This window comes from Dipodomys merriami, unplaced genomic scaffold, assembly GCF_024711535.1.
Source record: "Dipodomys merriami isolate MVZ:Mamm:240054 unplaced genomic scaffold, mDipMer1.0.p SCAF_260, whole genome shotgun sequence".
Classification (NCBI taxonomy): Eukaryota; Metazoa; Chordata; class Mammalia; order Rodentia; family Heteromyidae; genus Dipodomys; species Dipodomys merriami.
In genome coordinates, this window is record NW_027204049.1 from 1,173,790 (window position 1) to 1,187,992 (window position 14,203).

General features: G+C 40.4%; 1 long non-coding RNA gene across 1 annotated transcript; it reads left to right on the forward strand.

The window, feature by feature from the left end:
- Nucleotides 1-8,540: 8,540 nt before the first annotated feature.
- On the forward strand, nt 8,541-13,796 carry LOC138837062 (uncharacterized). Its single transcript, XR_011375154.1, has 5 exons — nt 8,541-8,596; nt 10,110-10,191; nt 12,144-12,332; nt 13,227-13,343; nt 13,643-13,796. It is a non-coding gene; the product is annotated as an uncharacterized lncRNA (long non-coding RNA).
- The last annotated feature ends 407 nt before the right edge of the window (nt 13,797-14,203 follow it).

Sequence of the window (14,203 nt, forward strand, 5' to 3'; positions counted from 1 at the left end):
CCACCCTCATTCTTCAAGGAAATAGAGGAGGCAATCCAAAAATTCATATGGAACAATAAAAGACCCCGAATAGCAAAAACGCTCCTCAACGGAAAGAACACTACTGGAGGAATATCAATACCAAATTTCAAACTCTCCTATAAAGACATAGTAATCAAAACAGCTTGGTATTGGCATAAGAACAGACCTCAGGACCAATGGAATAGAATTGAAAACCCAGAAATGAACCTACAGACCTATAGCCATCTAATCTTCGATAAGGAAGCTAAAACAATAGAATGGAAGAAAGACAGCCTCTTCAGTAAATGGTGCTGGCAAAATTGGTTAACTACATGTAGAAAACTAAAGCTAGATCCTTATATATCACCCTGCACCAGAATCAACTCCAAATGGATCAAAGACCTTGAACTCAAAGCAGACACTCTGAAAACATTACAGGATGGAATAGGAGAAACACTAGGTCTCCTTGGCTCAGGCCGAAATTTTCTGAATAGAGACCCGGAAGCACAACAAATCAAAGAAAGTTTGGACAAATGGGATTGCATAAGATTGCCGAGCTTCTGCAGGGCAAATGACATAGCTGGCAAGATCAATAGAAAGCCCACTGATTGGGAGAAGATCTTTACTAGCCATACAACGGACAAGGGTCTCATATCTAAAATATACTTGTAACTCAAAAAATTAAACCACCCAACAACAAATCCTCAAAGAAACAACTGCCCAATAAATAAGTGGGCGAAAGACTTAAAGAGAAGCTTCTCTGAAGAAGAAAGAAGGATGGCCAATAGACACATGAAGAAATGTTCAACATCCCTAGCCATAAAAGAAATGCAAATCAAAACAACATTGAGATATCTCCTCACTCCAGTTAGAACAGCAAAAATCAAGAACTCTAACAACAACAGATGCTGGAGGGGATGTGGACAGAAAGGAACCTTACTTCATTGTTGGTGGGAATGTAAACTTGTTCAACCACTTTGGAAAGCAGTATGGAGGTTCCTCAAAAGACTTCACATAGATCTCTCCTATGATCCAGCAATCCCACTTTTGGGCATTTATCCAAATGTTTACAAACAAGACCACACTAAAGCTACCAGCACAACTATGTTTATTGCAGCATTATTTACCATAGCTAAGATATGGAACCAACCCAGATGCCCCTCAGTAGATGAATGGATCAAGAAAATGTGGTATATATACACAATGGAATTCTATGCCTCCATCAGAAAGAATGACATTTCCCCATTTGTTAGGAAATGGAAAGGTTTGGAAAAAATTATATTAAGTGAAGTAAGCCAGGCCCAAAGAAGCATAGGTCCCATGGTTTCCCTTATTTGCAATATCTAGTATAGGTATGAGTCAAGCGGAAAAGCTCAGATAATGTGATGTTAGGAAAATGAACCCTTAACTATGTATTTTAATGTTTTCGTTTCTTTCATGCATGTGTTTCTAACGCATTTATAAGATTATTTCTTTGTTGCTTTGTATGTCCCTCCCCCACAGTGTAACCCCCGCTTTCACTATATTTGATGTCAGTATAACATGTGGAGGAGATGGGGACAAACAAGTCGTTTAAAGATTCAGGTGGACCTGTTGCAACAATGAGAATTACAAAATGTCATGTCAAAACCAGCTTTACAATGTCGGTGTGTGGGGGGGAGGGGGGTATAAGTGGGTGGGGGGAGGGGGGTAAAATTGGGTGGGGGGAGGGGGGAGGCGGGGAAGGGAAGTGAAGTGTAAACAAAGGAGGAGGCTGCAATGCTTGGTAAGAAATGTATGCATTATCCTGCCCATGTAATTGTAGCCCCTCTGTACAGTGTGTTCTCAAATAAAATAAAATACAATTTAAAAAAAAGGAATAGGAATAAATCTAGGGTTTTTTTTTTTTTTTTAGCACAGACAGAAATTTTCTTAATAGAGAGCCAGAAACAAAAGAAATCAAAGGAAGTTTGGACAAATGGGATTTCATGAAACATCAGATCTTCTGCATGGCAAAGGTCATAGCTAGCAAGATCAATAGAAAGCTCACATACTTGGAGAAGATCTTCTCGACACAAGGTCTTATATCTAAAATATACTTAGGACTCAAAAAAAATCCCCCAACAATAAATCTTCAAACAAACAACTGCTCAGTAACTAAGTGGGCTAAAGACTTAAAGAGAGACTTCTCTGAAGAGGAAATAAAAATGGCCATTAGACACATAAAGAAATGCTCAACTTTTCTTGCCATAAAAGAAATGCAAATCAAGACAACATTGAGATTGCACCTCACTCTAGTTAGAATGGCAATAATCAAGAAATGTAATAACAACAGATGTTGGAGGGGATGTGGTTAAAAGGGAACCCTACTGCATTGTTGGTGGGATTGTAAACTTGTTTAACCACTTCGGAAAGCAGTATGGAAGTTGTTCAAAAGAATCCGTGTAGAGCTCCCCTATGATCCAGCAATCTCACTTTAGGGCATTTACCCAAATGATCACAAACAAGGTCATACCAAAGCTGCCAGCGCAACCATGTTTTTTGCAGAATTAATCACCATAGCTATGATATGGAATCAACTCTGATGCTCCTCAGTAGATGAATGGATCAAGAAAATGTGATATATATCTATATATACGTATATAGATATAGACATACACACGCAATGGAATTCTATGCCTCCATTAGAAAGAATGCCATTACCCCATTTGTTAGGAAATGGAAAGACTTGGTAAAAATTAAATTAAGTGAAGTAAGCCAGGCCCAAAGAAACATAGGTCCATGGTTTCCCTTGTTTGCAAGGACTAGTACATGTCTAGGACAAGCAGAGAAGATCAAAGGCTATGTACATATGACCATATAAAATGATGTTAAGCGAAATGTACCCCAAGTCAGAGACAGAGTGGTTTTTTCTTTCTTGCTTTTGTTTTTAATATAATGTACTATGTGATTCTTTTGTAGGTTCATCCCCCCCATGATATAATCCCTGTTTTCACTGTATTTGATCAAGTGTTCTGCATTTTGTATATACATTTTTGTAATTTGGGGAGTGGAAGGGATATAGCAGAATGCTTAAATGGGGATGCAGGTTGACCTATTGTGATGATGAGATGTAGAGGACACTGTGTCAAAAATGAATTTACAGTGTTGGGCAGGGGTCAAGAAGGGAGGAGTTGGGGAGGTGGGGAGGGAAGGGCTAGGGGAAAAACAAAGGAGGAGGTAACAATGCTCGATAGGAAATGAACTCATTACCCTACTCATGTAACTGTAAACCCTCTGTGCAGTAATTTTACAATAAAAAATATAAAAAAATCTCTGCCTGGTGTAGATTTCCAATGCTTCCCTCGGCATTGCATTTTTTGCCTTTTTTGGCTGTGGTTAGGTCTGCCTGTCCAGTGGATCAGTAGTCTTCAAGGCATCTTGGTCCTGAAGTGGACTTGAATTATCCATTGGTTGTTGGAACCAGGCCAAGGACAGGACAAAACCACTTCCAGGGCCTGGCTTCTTCATTCCCCATGCAACTAGGATTGCAAGCAGTATTTCTCTGAATTTGTGCCCAGAAAAATCACTGAACCAAAAGGCAAAGTCACCAAACACCTCCCCTCCTCCCCCATCCCCTTCTTTCTCCCTCCTTGGGAAAATACAAAATAATTTTGCAGGTTTTATTAAACACACAAATTGCCCACCACCTCCCCTGGTAAACTAGGTTTTAAGTCACTAAGTCATGTAAACAGATAATGCCCCATTCATTATTCTGGACAACATCTTCAGGTTGTTGGATGCTTTAATTTGTTGTTGGTGGTGGTGGTGGTAGGGGGGCCTGAACTCTGGGTCTGGGTGCTGATCCTGATATGTTCAGCTCAAGGCTAGTGCTCTATCACTTGAGCCATAGTGCCATTTCCACTTTTTTCTGCTTGTGTGGTGCTGAGGAATTGAACCCAGGACCTCATGCATGCAAGACAAACACTCTACCACTGAGTCTCCTTCCCAGGCCTAATGCTTTAATTCTTTAAAATTTCTTCTTGTCAGTCATGAGGTTTGAACTCAGGACCTGGGTGTCAACATATCCCTACTTTCTTCAGATCAAGGAAAGCCCTGACCGCTTGAGCCACAGTGCCACTTCCTGTTTCTAGACAAGCATCTCTCAGACTTTCCTGCCAGGGTTTGCTTTAAGCAGCAAATTTTTAAATTATATTTCTTCTACGTGTTTATTGGAACATTACAGTTTTTCTGAAATTTAAAGTTTTCTATAAACCTTTGTCTTCAAGTAATCCAACAGCATTAAATATTACATTTAGAAGCTATCCTATAGCACATCAATTTTGACATTATTATGGTAAGATGAAAATCTTATTCTTTGTAGAAAAATCCCATTAAAGTCTAAATGGGAAATATGCTAATTTCAGCAATCTTGAATCTCCTTCCTCTTTTTTTTTCTCTCCAGTATCTTTTCTTGTTTTGGAACAAGTGTCATGGACTGTCCAACCATTTAAAAGGAAGCTTAGTCCATTAATTTTATAGAAAAGGAATGCAGCCTGCCTGCATGTGAAGGCAACTTTGAGTATAATGTTAATCTGATAATTCACATCATTGAATTTTCAAAGTTGTTTTGATAAATTTTTGTTAAACCATTCGTTAAAGAGGTTCCAAATAGCAATAATAAAAACCAATGTTTTGCTTTCTAAGATGGTTTTAAAAGCTAGTAATTCAACAAACACATTCTATCCTTCCACGATTCCATGGTGAATAATTTCTCTTTTATAATTGCCCTTACCACTGACTCCCTCCCTTCAATCTTGCAGCTTTATTCAGTTTTATTGTTACAGCTTTCATTTTGGTACTAGCATCCATAATCTCCTTGTAGTATTTGACAATGAGATTTCATTTGTTGTTAGAGAGCTCAATTTATATTTATTTATATTTCCAAAGGCAGCCTCTTGAGCATATCATAGAGCATAAAATCTTGAATATCATTAACGTGATCTTATACAACTATTCCATAAATTAATATAAGTACCACATAAATGTGCATTTTCATATAATTTTTAAAATGCAAAGTAGTTACATATATATGTCAAAAATAATTCAGACCACTAGTAGAAGACACTAAGCTAAACCTTTTGCATCTTCATCAATATTCTTTGTAAAATTTTCTTTCACCTTAGAGCCTTCTTTTCCTAGCAAGAAGTTATAAGTGATGTCCTTGGATTTTAGTGACCTCTGAGTAACCTCTTTTCTTTCCACCACCAGTTAGTCCCTCATGTTAAATACCTGAGGAATAACTTGGCCCAATGTGCCTGCAAGAGGAGTACCCAAGTCGACTGTCTGTGCCCAATCTACCCTTTGTTTGGGAATGGGGTATCAGAGAGAGGGGTGTCAGGGATCAGGTAGCTGGAACCATGGTGTTATGAATTATGGGTAGCAGAAAAGAGTAGTAGAGACTAGGATACCAGGGAAAGGGTAACTGTGACTGTAATTGCTGAGTTGCAGTGTCAGGAAATTGGGTAGCAGCTACAGCTTTGCAGGGGTTGGGCTAGCTAATACAGGCATCCAGAACTGTTTAGTAGGGACAAGGAAGCATAGACAAAGTGAAAGAGCAAAAGTTGTGAGGGATTGTGGGGCACAATCAGGGTAAAAAGGTCATGAGTGTGCAAACTGGGTAGCCAGTACTATGGTAGAAGCAATTTTCATGGTGGACTGATGTGGAGCAGAGCTCTGGGTTTGCCTCTCCAGTTTTGGCTGTTAGATCTTTAGGGAAACTACCTCTAGCAACTATTATCAGCTTGTTGTGTTCAGGCACGTGCCATCTATAAATGTCTACTCCAAGTAGATTGCATTCTTTGACACCAGTTATAGGATCTTTGCTCTAAGCATCCTGAGAGACCACACTCCACAATGCTGCAGAACAGGCTCCACATAGTGAGCTGCAATCACCTCATACAACTCTTGCTGCTCCTCTCCAATGTCAATTATGATAGCAAGGGATCTGAGATGTGCTCAGCAGCAGTGCTCTGGGAAGCTACCAATTCTTACTCTGGCATTCTGGGAGCTCCCTAGCAATGGGAAAGAGCACTTGCTGTGGCTCTTCCAACTTCTCTCTGTGGCTCTGGACAGCCAGACTCTTGTACCTCAGATGGGTTACTTTGATGTCCAGGTGGCCTCAAACTTGCTCTATCTTCTCTCTCTAAGTGCTCTTCAGCTTCAGCTTCAGCTGCCTCTCCTTTTCCCTCCAGGTAGCTCACTTCATCCCCACATCCTTTGAATTCTGCTTCATATCACACCAAGGCCTTCCATTTTCTCATTTACCTCTGTAGCTGTGAATCTGGCACAACAAGCTATATGTAACTTCTGTATCTGTTTATCAAGATTTGAGTTGGAATCCAAGGTGGTACTAGCTCACTGAGAACATGGGAAGCATCTTAAATACTCCCATGCCATTCACTGCTCATTGAGAAAGATGCAATTGTGTTGTGGTCAGTCTCTCCTTCTCCATTTCTGGCTCAGCAGAATAAAGTGAATTCACAATGGAGCTACCAGACAGCTGCTATGTCAGAAAGTGACCCAACGAAAGATAATTTTGCGAGGGGATACTTATCAAATGTAGTAGGATGAATGCACATATTTATAGGACACTACTAAGGGCTTTCATCTGACTAGTTATGTTATGTCCAAAATGGCAGACCAATCTTAGGCTCTCGCCTAGATCTTCCTGTTCTGAAGGCCCTGAAGACTCCTACATACAACTCAGACTTAATGACATGGGTAAATAAAACAGTAGGTGAGAGCCGGGCACTGGTGGCCCACGCCTGTAATCCTAGCTACTCAGGAGGCTGAGATCTGAGGATCGCGGTTCAAAGCCAGCCTGGGCAGGAGAGACCATGAGACTCCTATCTCCAATAAATCACCGGAAAACCGGAAGTGGCACTGTAGCTCAAGTGGTAGAGCGCTCTCCTTGAGCTGAAGAGCTGAGGGAGAGCGCCCAGGCCCAGAGTTCAAGCCCCACGACCGACAAAAAAACAAAAACAAAAACAAAAACAGTAGGTGAGTATGGATTAGTATTCTGAAGGTATGCTAAGTTGTTGTCTTGTCATGACTACCATGAAATCAATGTCCTTTCTCTGACCTTCACCATAGTTCTTTATTTGGCAAAATTGGCAAGTTTCTTAGTGTGCCACTTTCTCCTGTTAGTTCAGTGCACAGGTTAAAACTGAAGAATTAGAAAAATTAGGGCTGAGTCCATTTTACAATTTGCTAATTTGCTAACTGCTGATTCTGCTTATGTAAACTTGCTTACGCTGGCACTGACCCTTCCCTTCCCAAAAATGAGTTAACTAGTTTCAGGGACCAGATGTCGGCCCTAGGACAAGGTCAGTGGTCATAGATAAAGAACAGACAGTACGTGTTCCTCAGTTCCCATTTAGAAATTCCCCAGACAGGACCTTGAGATAACGACCACCTGGCAAGACCACAAGCTAAGCCAAATGTCAACCAATCATAGGCCTGTAACCATGTAAACCCCCCTTAAACCAACCATGGGCCAGTCATTTTACAAAATTTCCCACGTGGCAAAGTGATTGTTGGCGTATATGATGACCTTTAAATGAACCAATCATGGGATGCTTTGTGTTATGCGTTAATCTTGTGGTTTTTGCCCTTAAAAAAGGGCTTGTAACCACTTCTCGGGGCTCCCTGTCTGCTCGGGCCAGAGAGTCCGTTTGTGCAAACGTCAAATAAACTCCTCTTGCTTATTGCATGTCCCGGCCTGGAGTCTGAGTTTCTGGGGCGCCCTCCCGTTGATGAAAGTATCCCAGGAGTCTGGGGTCTTTCAAAAACATTAAGCATGCCAAACCATGGGTTTCCATTGTCCTAGTAGAAGTTTTGCATTCTAGGATCTTCCTTCTAGGTAAGTCTATTCTTGGGCCCTCATATGCATATACTCACAGAAGTGAATGTCTCACAAACCATGGAACATAGTTGGCCAATGATGATTAGCTCACACAGAGACTCAAGAAGTTTGGTTCTGTAGCTTTTCTGAGAGGCCTTGGACTAGGTACTGTGGGCAACATTGACAGTAATTCCTCAGAGCAATACCACTGGCAGCAAGTGAGCCCTGACTACTACTTAGCCCTTACTTGTTCTCCCTCGGGTATGAACACATGAACAAACCCAGTTTAGCTTATTGCACAGTGTCCTCATCAATGAAATCATTTTGAGCCTAGGAGAAACTCTCCATTTGAAAAGCAGTACACATAAGAAGCAGATGATGGCCCACACTCAAATGCTTCAGGAGAACAGAGTGTAAGGGTGTCTACACAGTTGGGAAATAGGATTCTGAGGGGTAGGAAGGGATGATTTTAGATAGCAAACTTAGAAGTAATTATACGAATTCCTAACCTAACTTTCTTCTGCCCCTCAGATTCAATTCAGGAAGTGGTGGAATGTTTATAATCACAAAGTGGAGTTTTTAATCCCAGGCCCAAACTTTAGGTGTTCTTGTTACGTCTTCACACCTGCCACTGATGTAAACAGTCAGAAGGGCAAAGGGGAAGGGACCCCCTGCACAGGAATATAAATGGAGCTTACAAGCCACTGCAATCTCTGACTTTCTATGTTGAAGGTAAGATAAAAGGCAGTTTGAGTTTCTAAGAACTCAGTTTCTAGGCTACATGGCTCCTTCAGAACTTCTTTCCCTCCTCCTGTGTTTTGAGAGCAACAGTTAGTACAGTACTTCTGTCTCTTAGGGGCAATCTTTCTCTTCACACAATGCTTAAAGTAGACAATAGGTGGAAGCTGCCATTAAATAAAAAAAGTATGAAATCAGGCTGGGAAGATGGCTCAGTGGTAGAGCGCTTGCCTTGCATGCATGAGGCCCTGGGTTCAATTACTCAGCACCACATAAGCAAAAAGAAAAAAGCCGGAAGTGGCGCTGTGGCTCAAGTGGTAGAGTACGAGCCTTGAGTTGAAGAGCTGAGGGACAGTGCCCAGGCCCAGAGTTCAGGCCCCAGGACCGGACCGTGCCCCTCCCCAAAAAAGTATGAAATAGCACACAGTGAGTGCTTCCCCTGAATTCCTGGACCTAACAATCTCTCATTTCTGCAAGGCAAGCACTCTACCACTGAGCCACCTTCCCAGCCCCCAATTTCTCATTTCTGAAGAAAAAATGATTATGGGTGAGTACTAACAGCCTCCATTGCATGGTGAGCTTAGAACACTTTTCCCAAGGCAGGTTCTGTCCAGGTATTAGGATGGATGAGATCTACTGGATCAATGAACTTACAGACAATGCAAGACAGAAAAGTCTAAGAGACTGAGTCTCAAAAGAAGAAACTGGACCAAGGAGAGAAAACTTATCATTGCTGGAAATGGAGAAATTCAGAGACTGTTTCTCTGAATACAGACAGGGTAAAATTATAACAAAGTTCTAAGTTGTGGCTCATTAGTAGAAACTATCAAGCCAACCTCATTAAAGCTAAAAATAAAACTTATAAAAATAAAAAAACTATTTGGATTTCAGTACTAACATCTATTTTAAGATGTGTGTGTGTGTGTGTGTGTGTGTGTGTGTGTGTGTGTGTGTGTGTGTGTGTGTGGAGTCTGAGTTTATGTATGGGACAGCATTGGTTCTTAAAAATCACAATATTGACGCTGTCCTTTAGGTTTCCAATTGAAGTCTGGTGGTGTTCTAGCTCTACCAGTTGAAACACACAATTCTCAATTTCTTCTGATTAACTGCAGATAAACATGTAATGGATATGTCAAGCTGGGTTGGTTTCAGTTCTACTCTGTCGATATTATGTTCACAATGAACTATACCACTGTGGACAGGGACAGGAGGGAAAATCAGAGACAGAGAGCAAATGAAGGGATGAGATTGTCAAACCAGAAATGAACTCAATACCTAATTTACAAAATTAAAAATCTAGGTTGATGATTCTCTCCTCCAGGTTTTGTAGGTGCCCTTAAGGCCCATCGATGGAGATTTTGAAGGTTAACTTATATGATAATTAATATAGAGCCAGAATCTCTTAAGAAATTTTATGAAAAGCATTTCATTCTTAGTACTGGTTTCTCTTTGAGTGGTGATTCTATATGTTGTTGGCAGAGCTAATTCTTTTTCTTCTTGTCTTTAGTACTTGTCAGGTGTTGAAATCCTTCTTAAAGCTTTGCAACAGAAGTCTGCTATATCTTGGCACCCTGCCCCTAACTAAAATGGTAATCAACGTTTGAAATTAATGTACTTGATATGAGTTTTATTTATTTATTTAATTTGTTTTTGGTGGTGAACTCTGGGCCTGGTCGCTGTCCTTCAGCCCTTCAGCTCAAGATTAGTGCTCTACCACTTGAGCCTCAGTACCTCTTCTAGCTTTTCTGCTTAGGTGGTGCTGCAGAATCAAACCCAGGGTCTCGTGCATTCAAGATAAGCTGTCTACCACCAATCCACCTTTTCAGCCCTTAGGAGTGGTATTTTTGTGCACGGATCTATCAAGCAAATCTATTTACCAAATGTGTTTATTTGCCACTATACATATTCAAAATTATGAATTATCTGATATTTTAATGAATAAAACTGTTATCATTGTTACCAGAAATTGTTTGTCTCCTCATGCTGTAAACATGGAGGAGGCATTTTAAACTAAAACTACAAAATAAATTTTAAGATCTTGGTGTTAACAAATGTGTCCAGGTGTTGTTACATTAAACAGAGAATTCAAAATGGTTTTTCTTCATGAATACAGAGATCAAAGTTCTTATAATACTTTTTTCAAAATGCAAATTAAAGGGAAAATCAGTCAGGAGGTAAAATTTATATTGAATGTAAATTTTTAAAGAGGAAAAGAAGATCCTAGATGGCAGACTAAAGACAAAGCAACATCAGGGCCCTATATGCTCAATACTAAATAAGAAGCTTTAATTGAAAAATTCAGCTGGAATGTGAGCATCAGGCAAAGGCAAGCAATCAGAGCCTACCACCAACAAAGAAACACCATAATGTATATCTCAGAAAAAGGAAACAAGTTCAGACCAGGGCTCAACATCCTTATCCTTGATTTCAATGATACACATACACCCCCCCTACACACACACAGAAACACTCACTCACACACACACACACACACACACACACACAAACACACACACACACACACACACAAACACACACACACACACACACACAAGAATGTATGCAACAGCTCAACCTACTCACATCCATTCAACATGAATCAAAGATCTTCCTGTAATATTTGAAACTTTAAAAGTTTCAAGTCTTGTAAATAATTGATAACAGATGCATAAGCAATTATTTTCTGAATAGCATCTGCTATGAAAATGAGAGTTCATGATTGTTATAACTACTTAAACATCTCTGAATCTCAAAAGAATTAAACTAGAGACAATCCGAATTTGGGGACTATATTTCTACCAGCTCTTCTGCAAAGGCTTAATAAGAAGTTATGAAATCTAAACTTAAATACCAAATCAATACAATTAATAATTGTGTAAGTGAAGTGAAAGACACTGATCAGAGACCTATGCTGTCTCCAGTTCTCAGCCAGCTGCACACTGTGGCACCTTTGATTCTGCAGGGCCTGGCCCACAGTTGTATCCCCAGAGCAGTGATCCTGCTGGGGTTGGGGCTGGGAGATTTGTGGAGAGGAGGGGTGGCCACGGGGGAGGCCAAGCTGGGATTGGGGATGGTGGTGGTAGGGAGAGGATGGGAGGCCCTGGCAGAGGCTGGTGAAGGGAGGAAGGAGGCAGTAGCCCGGTGGCTCAGGAAGCAGCAACTGCAAAGGCAGCTGGGTTCTGGGGAGTGTCTGTGAGGTGCAGAGTTTGGCCCCTGGGGTCTGGTGGCTGGGTGAGGAGAGGAAGGAGTCTCAAATCCCACCTAAACAGACAATGAGAAATGAGACAACCAGTGGCTGAAGAATTACAAGAAGAAAGGCAGGGACTTGGGACTTGTAGGTAAACTCTGGGGGCGGGGAGGACAGCAGTGTTGGACAAGTGGTAGTCATGCCTCTCTGGAGGCTGTGGGCTTGGCCTCACTCTTGCCTTGAAGCAGGCACCGTATAATTCTGCCTGGAATCTTTAATAGTAGCTTAGTTTAACCTTAAAGTCTAATTTATTTGCTTTGCTTTTTTTTTTTTTTTTTTTTTTTTTGCTTACAGTAATAGAAGAATTGGTGGGACAATCTGAAAGGATCTCTGGCTTCTTATTTTCTCATCACCCTGAGCTACAACCTGTGTGCTACCAGCTTAGATGATGGGACTTTGAAATTCTGGAAAGCAGATGCACATCATAAGGCCCCATGGCTTTGGGATTTCTCACATTCTTTTTAAAATGTAATTGTTACTAAGGTGTGTACAGTGATTTCACAATTCATGTAATGTGTACACTTGTCTTGTAGACAATGCCATCCTTTCCTGAGCTTTTTCCCAGTTTCTGTTTTTTTTGTTGTTGTTGTTGATTGTTTTTGTTTTTGTTCCTGACCTTCAGCTTGAACTCAGGATTGGGTGTTGCCCCTGAGTTTTTTGTAATCAAGGCTACTTTACCTCTGGAGCCCCAGCTCCTTTTATGGCTTTTTGGTTGTTAATTGGAGAGAAGAGTCTCAGAGATTTTCTCACTCCATCTGGTTTTGAACTGAGATCATCATCAGCCTCCTGAGTAGCTAGTATTCTAGGCCTGAGTCCCCAGTGTCCAGCTACTAAAGTGTTGGTTTCATCCTTCCCTGTTTGTGTTACAACTTTCCTTAACTCTTGGCATTAATACTACATATTGCTTGGCTCAAATCTGAATAAGTGGAACATGCTGTATTTTGAGGAAGGCAGGAATAGGAAACTGTAGGCCATAGGGACATATAAGCTAAACAAATCATTGGGAACATGGCATAAAGACAAATAAGTTTATTGCCAGTTGACTGTGTCATGTCTTTACTGTTAATTCTGCATGGCCTGTGGATGATGTTATACGTATCCAAATGGTCATTGGCAGAAATAAGGTTTCTCATCCTGTTCTATAAACAAAACAAAAACCAACCAAAAAATACTACCTATGAGTCCAGCAATTTCCTCTAATTAGAGATCAGTATGCCCTAGTTTATGAAAAAATATCCATTATTCAAGTGCTGCTACTTTTTCTAACCACAAATATAATGAAATATGTAGTTGTCTGTAGAATTGCGTATGAACACCATCATTTTAATTCACAAAAAATTCAGACATTTAAATGTTTATTTATCTATTTTTTGTCAGATGTGGGGCTTGAACTCAGTGCCTGGGCACTGTCTGTGAGACTCTGTGCTCAACATAGTTAGCACTCTACCAATTGAGCCACAGAGACACTTCTGACTTCTGAGTTGTTAATTGGAGGTAAGAGTCTTATGGGTTTTTTTCTTCCTGAGCTGACTTAGAACTGTGATCCTCAGATCTCAGCATCCTGAGTAGCTGGGATTACAGGAATGAGCCACTGGCACCTGGCTTCAATAGTCATTTTTAAAAGGATGAACTGCTTGGTGCCTCTGGCTCACATATATAATCCTAGCTATAGTTAGGATTACAGGTATGAGAAACAAACACTAGGTGTGTGTTGTTCATGATGGTTTATATTGGCATGTTTTGATATTGTTTGTTTCTTATACTACATTGCTCTTATTTTTATTTTCACCTAGGTGGGGGTGATAGGTACTAGCCAGTGTTGAACCTTCTTTGGTTGAGATGGAGCCATGTGGAAGTTCTTGCCTATGGCATGAAATTGAAATCCTCCAGCTCTCAGCTCCCAATGAACCTGGGATGATAGATGTATTCCATCACGCAGAGCCAGTGGTTGGGGAGCATTGCAGAAAAAACTACACTGGTCTTGAACTGCTGTCCCAAATAGCTAGCTTTACAGGCATATGCCTTCAAAACCTTGTTGTATTCAATTTCACTTTGAAGTAGTGTTTGTACATACTTAGAGAGTACAATGATAACACACTACATGTTTAATATATAGAAGTCAATACAATTAGCAGGTTAATCTCCTAAAACATTGAAGCTAATGTATTTTGGTAACCTCCTGACTGTGCTAGTTATTTTAGAATATACCATAAACATGAATACAATGATGATGTGAACTAGAAGATTGAAAGTTTATAGAGATTGAGACAAGTTAGACTATGTGTAGTAAATATATATTTATCCATTGCTGCTCTGAAGTACATTATCATATATTCACTGTGACAATACCATCA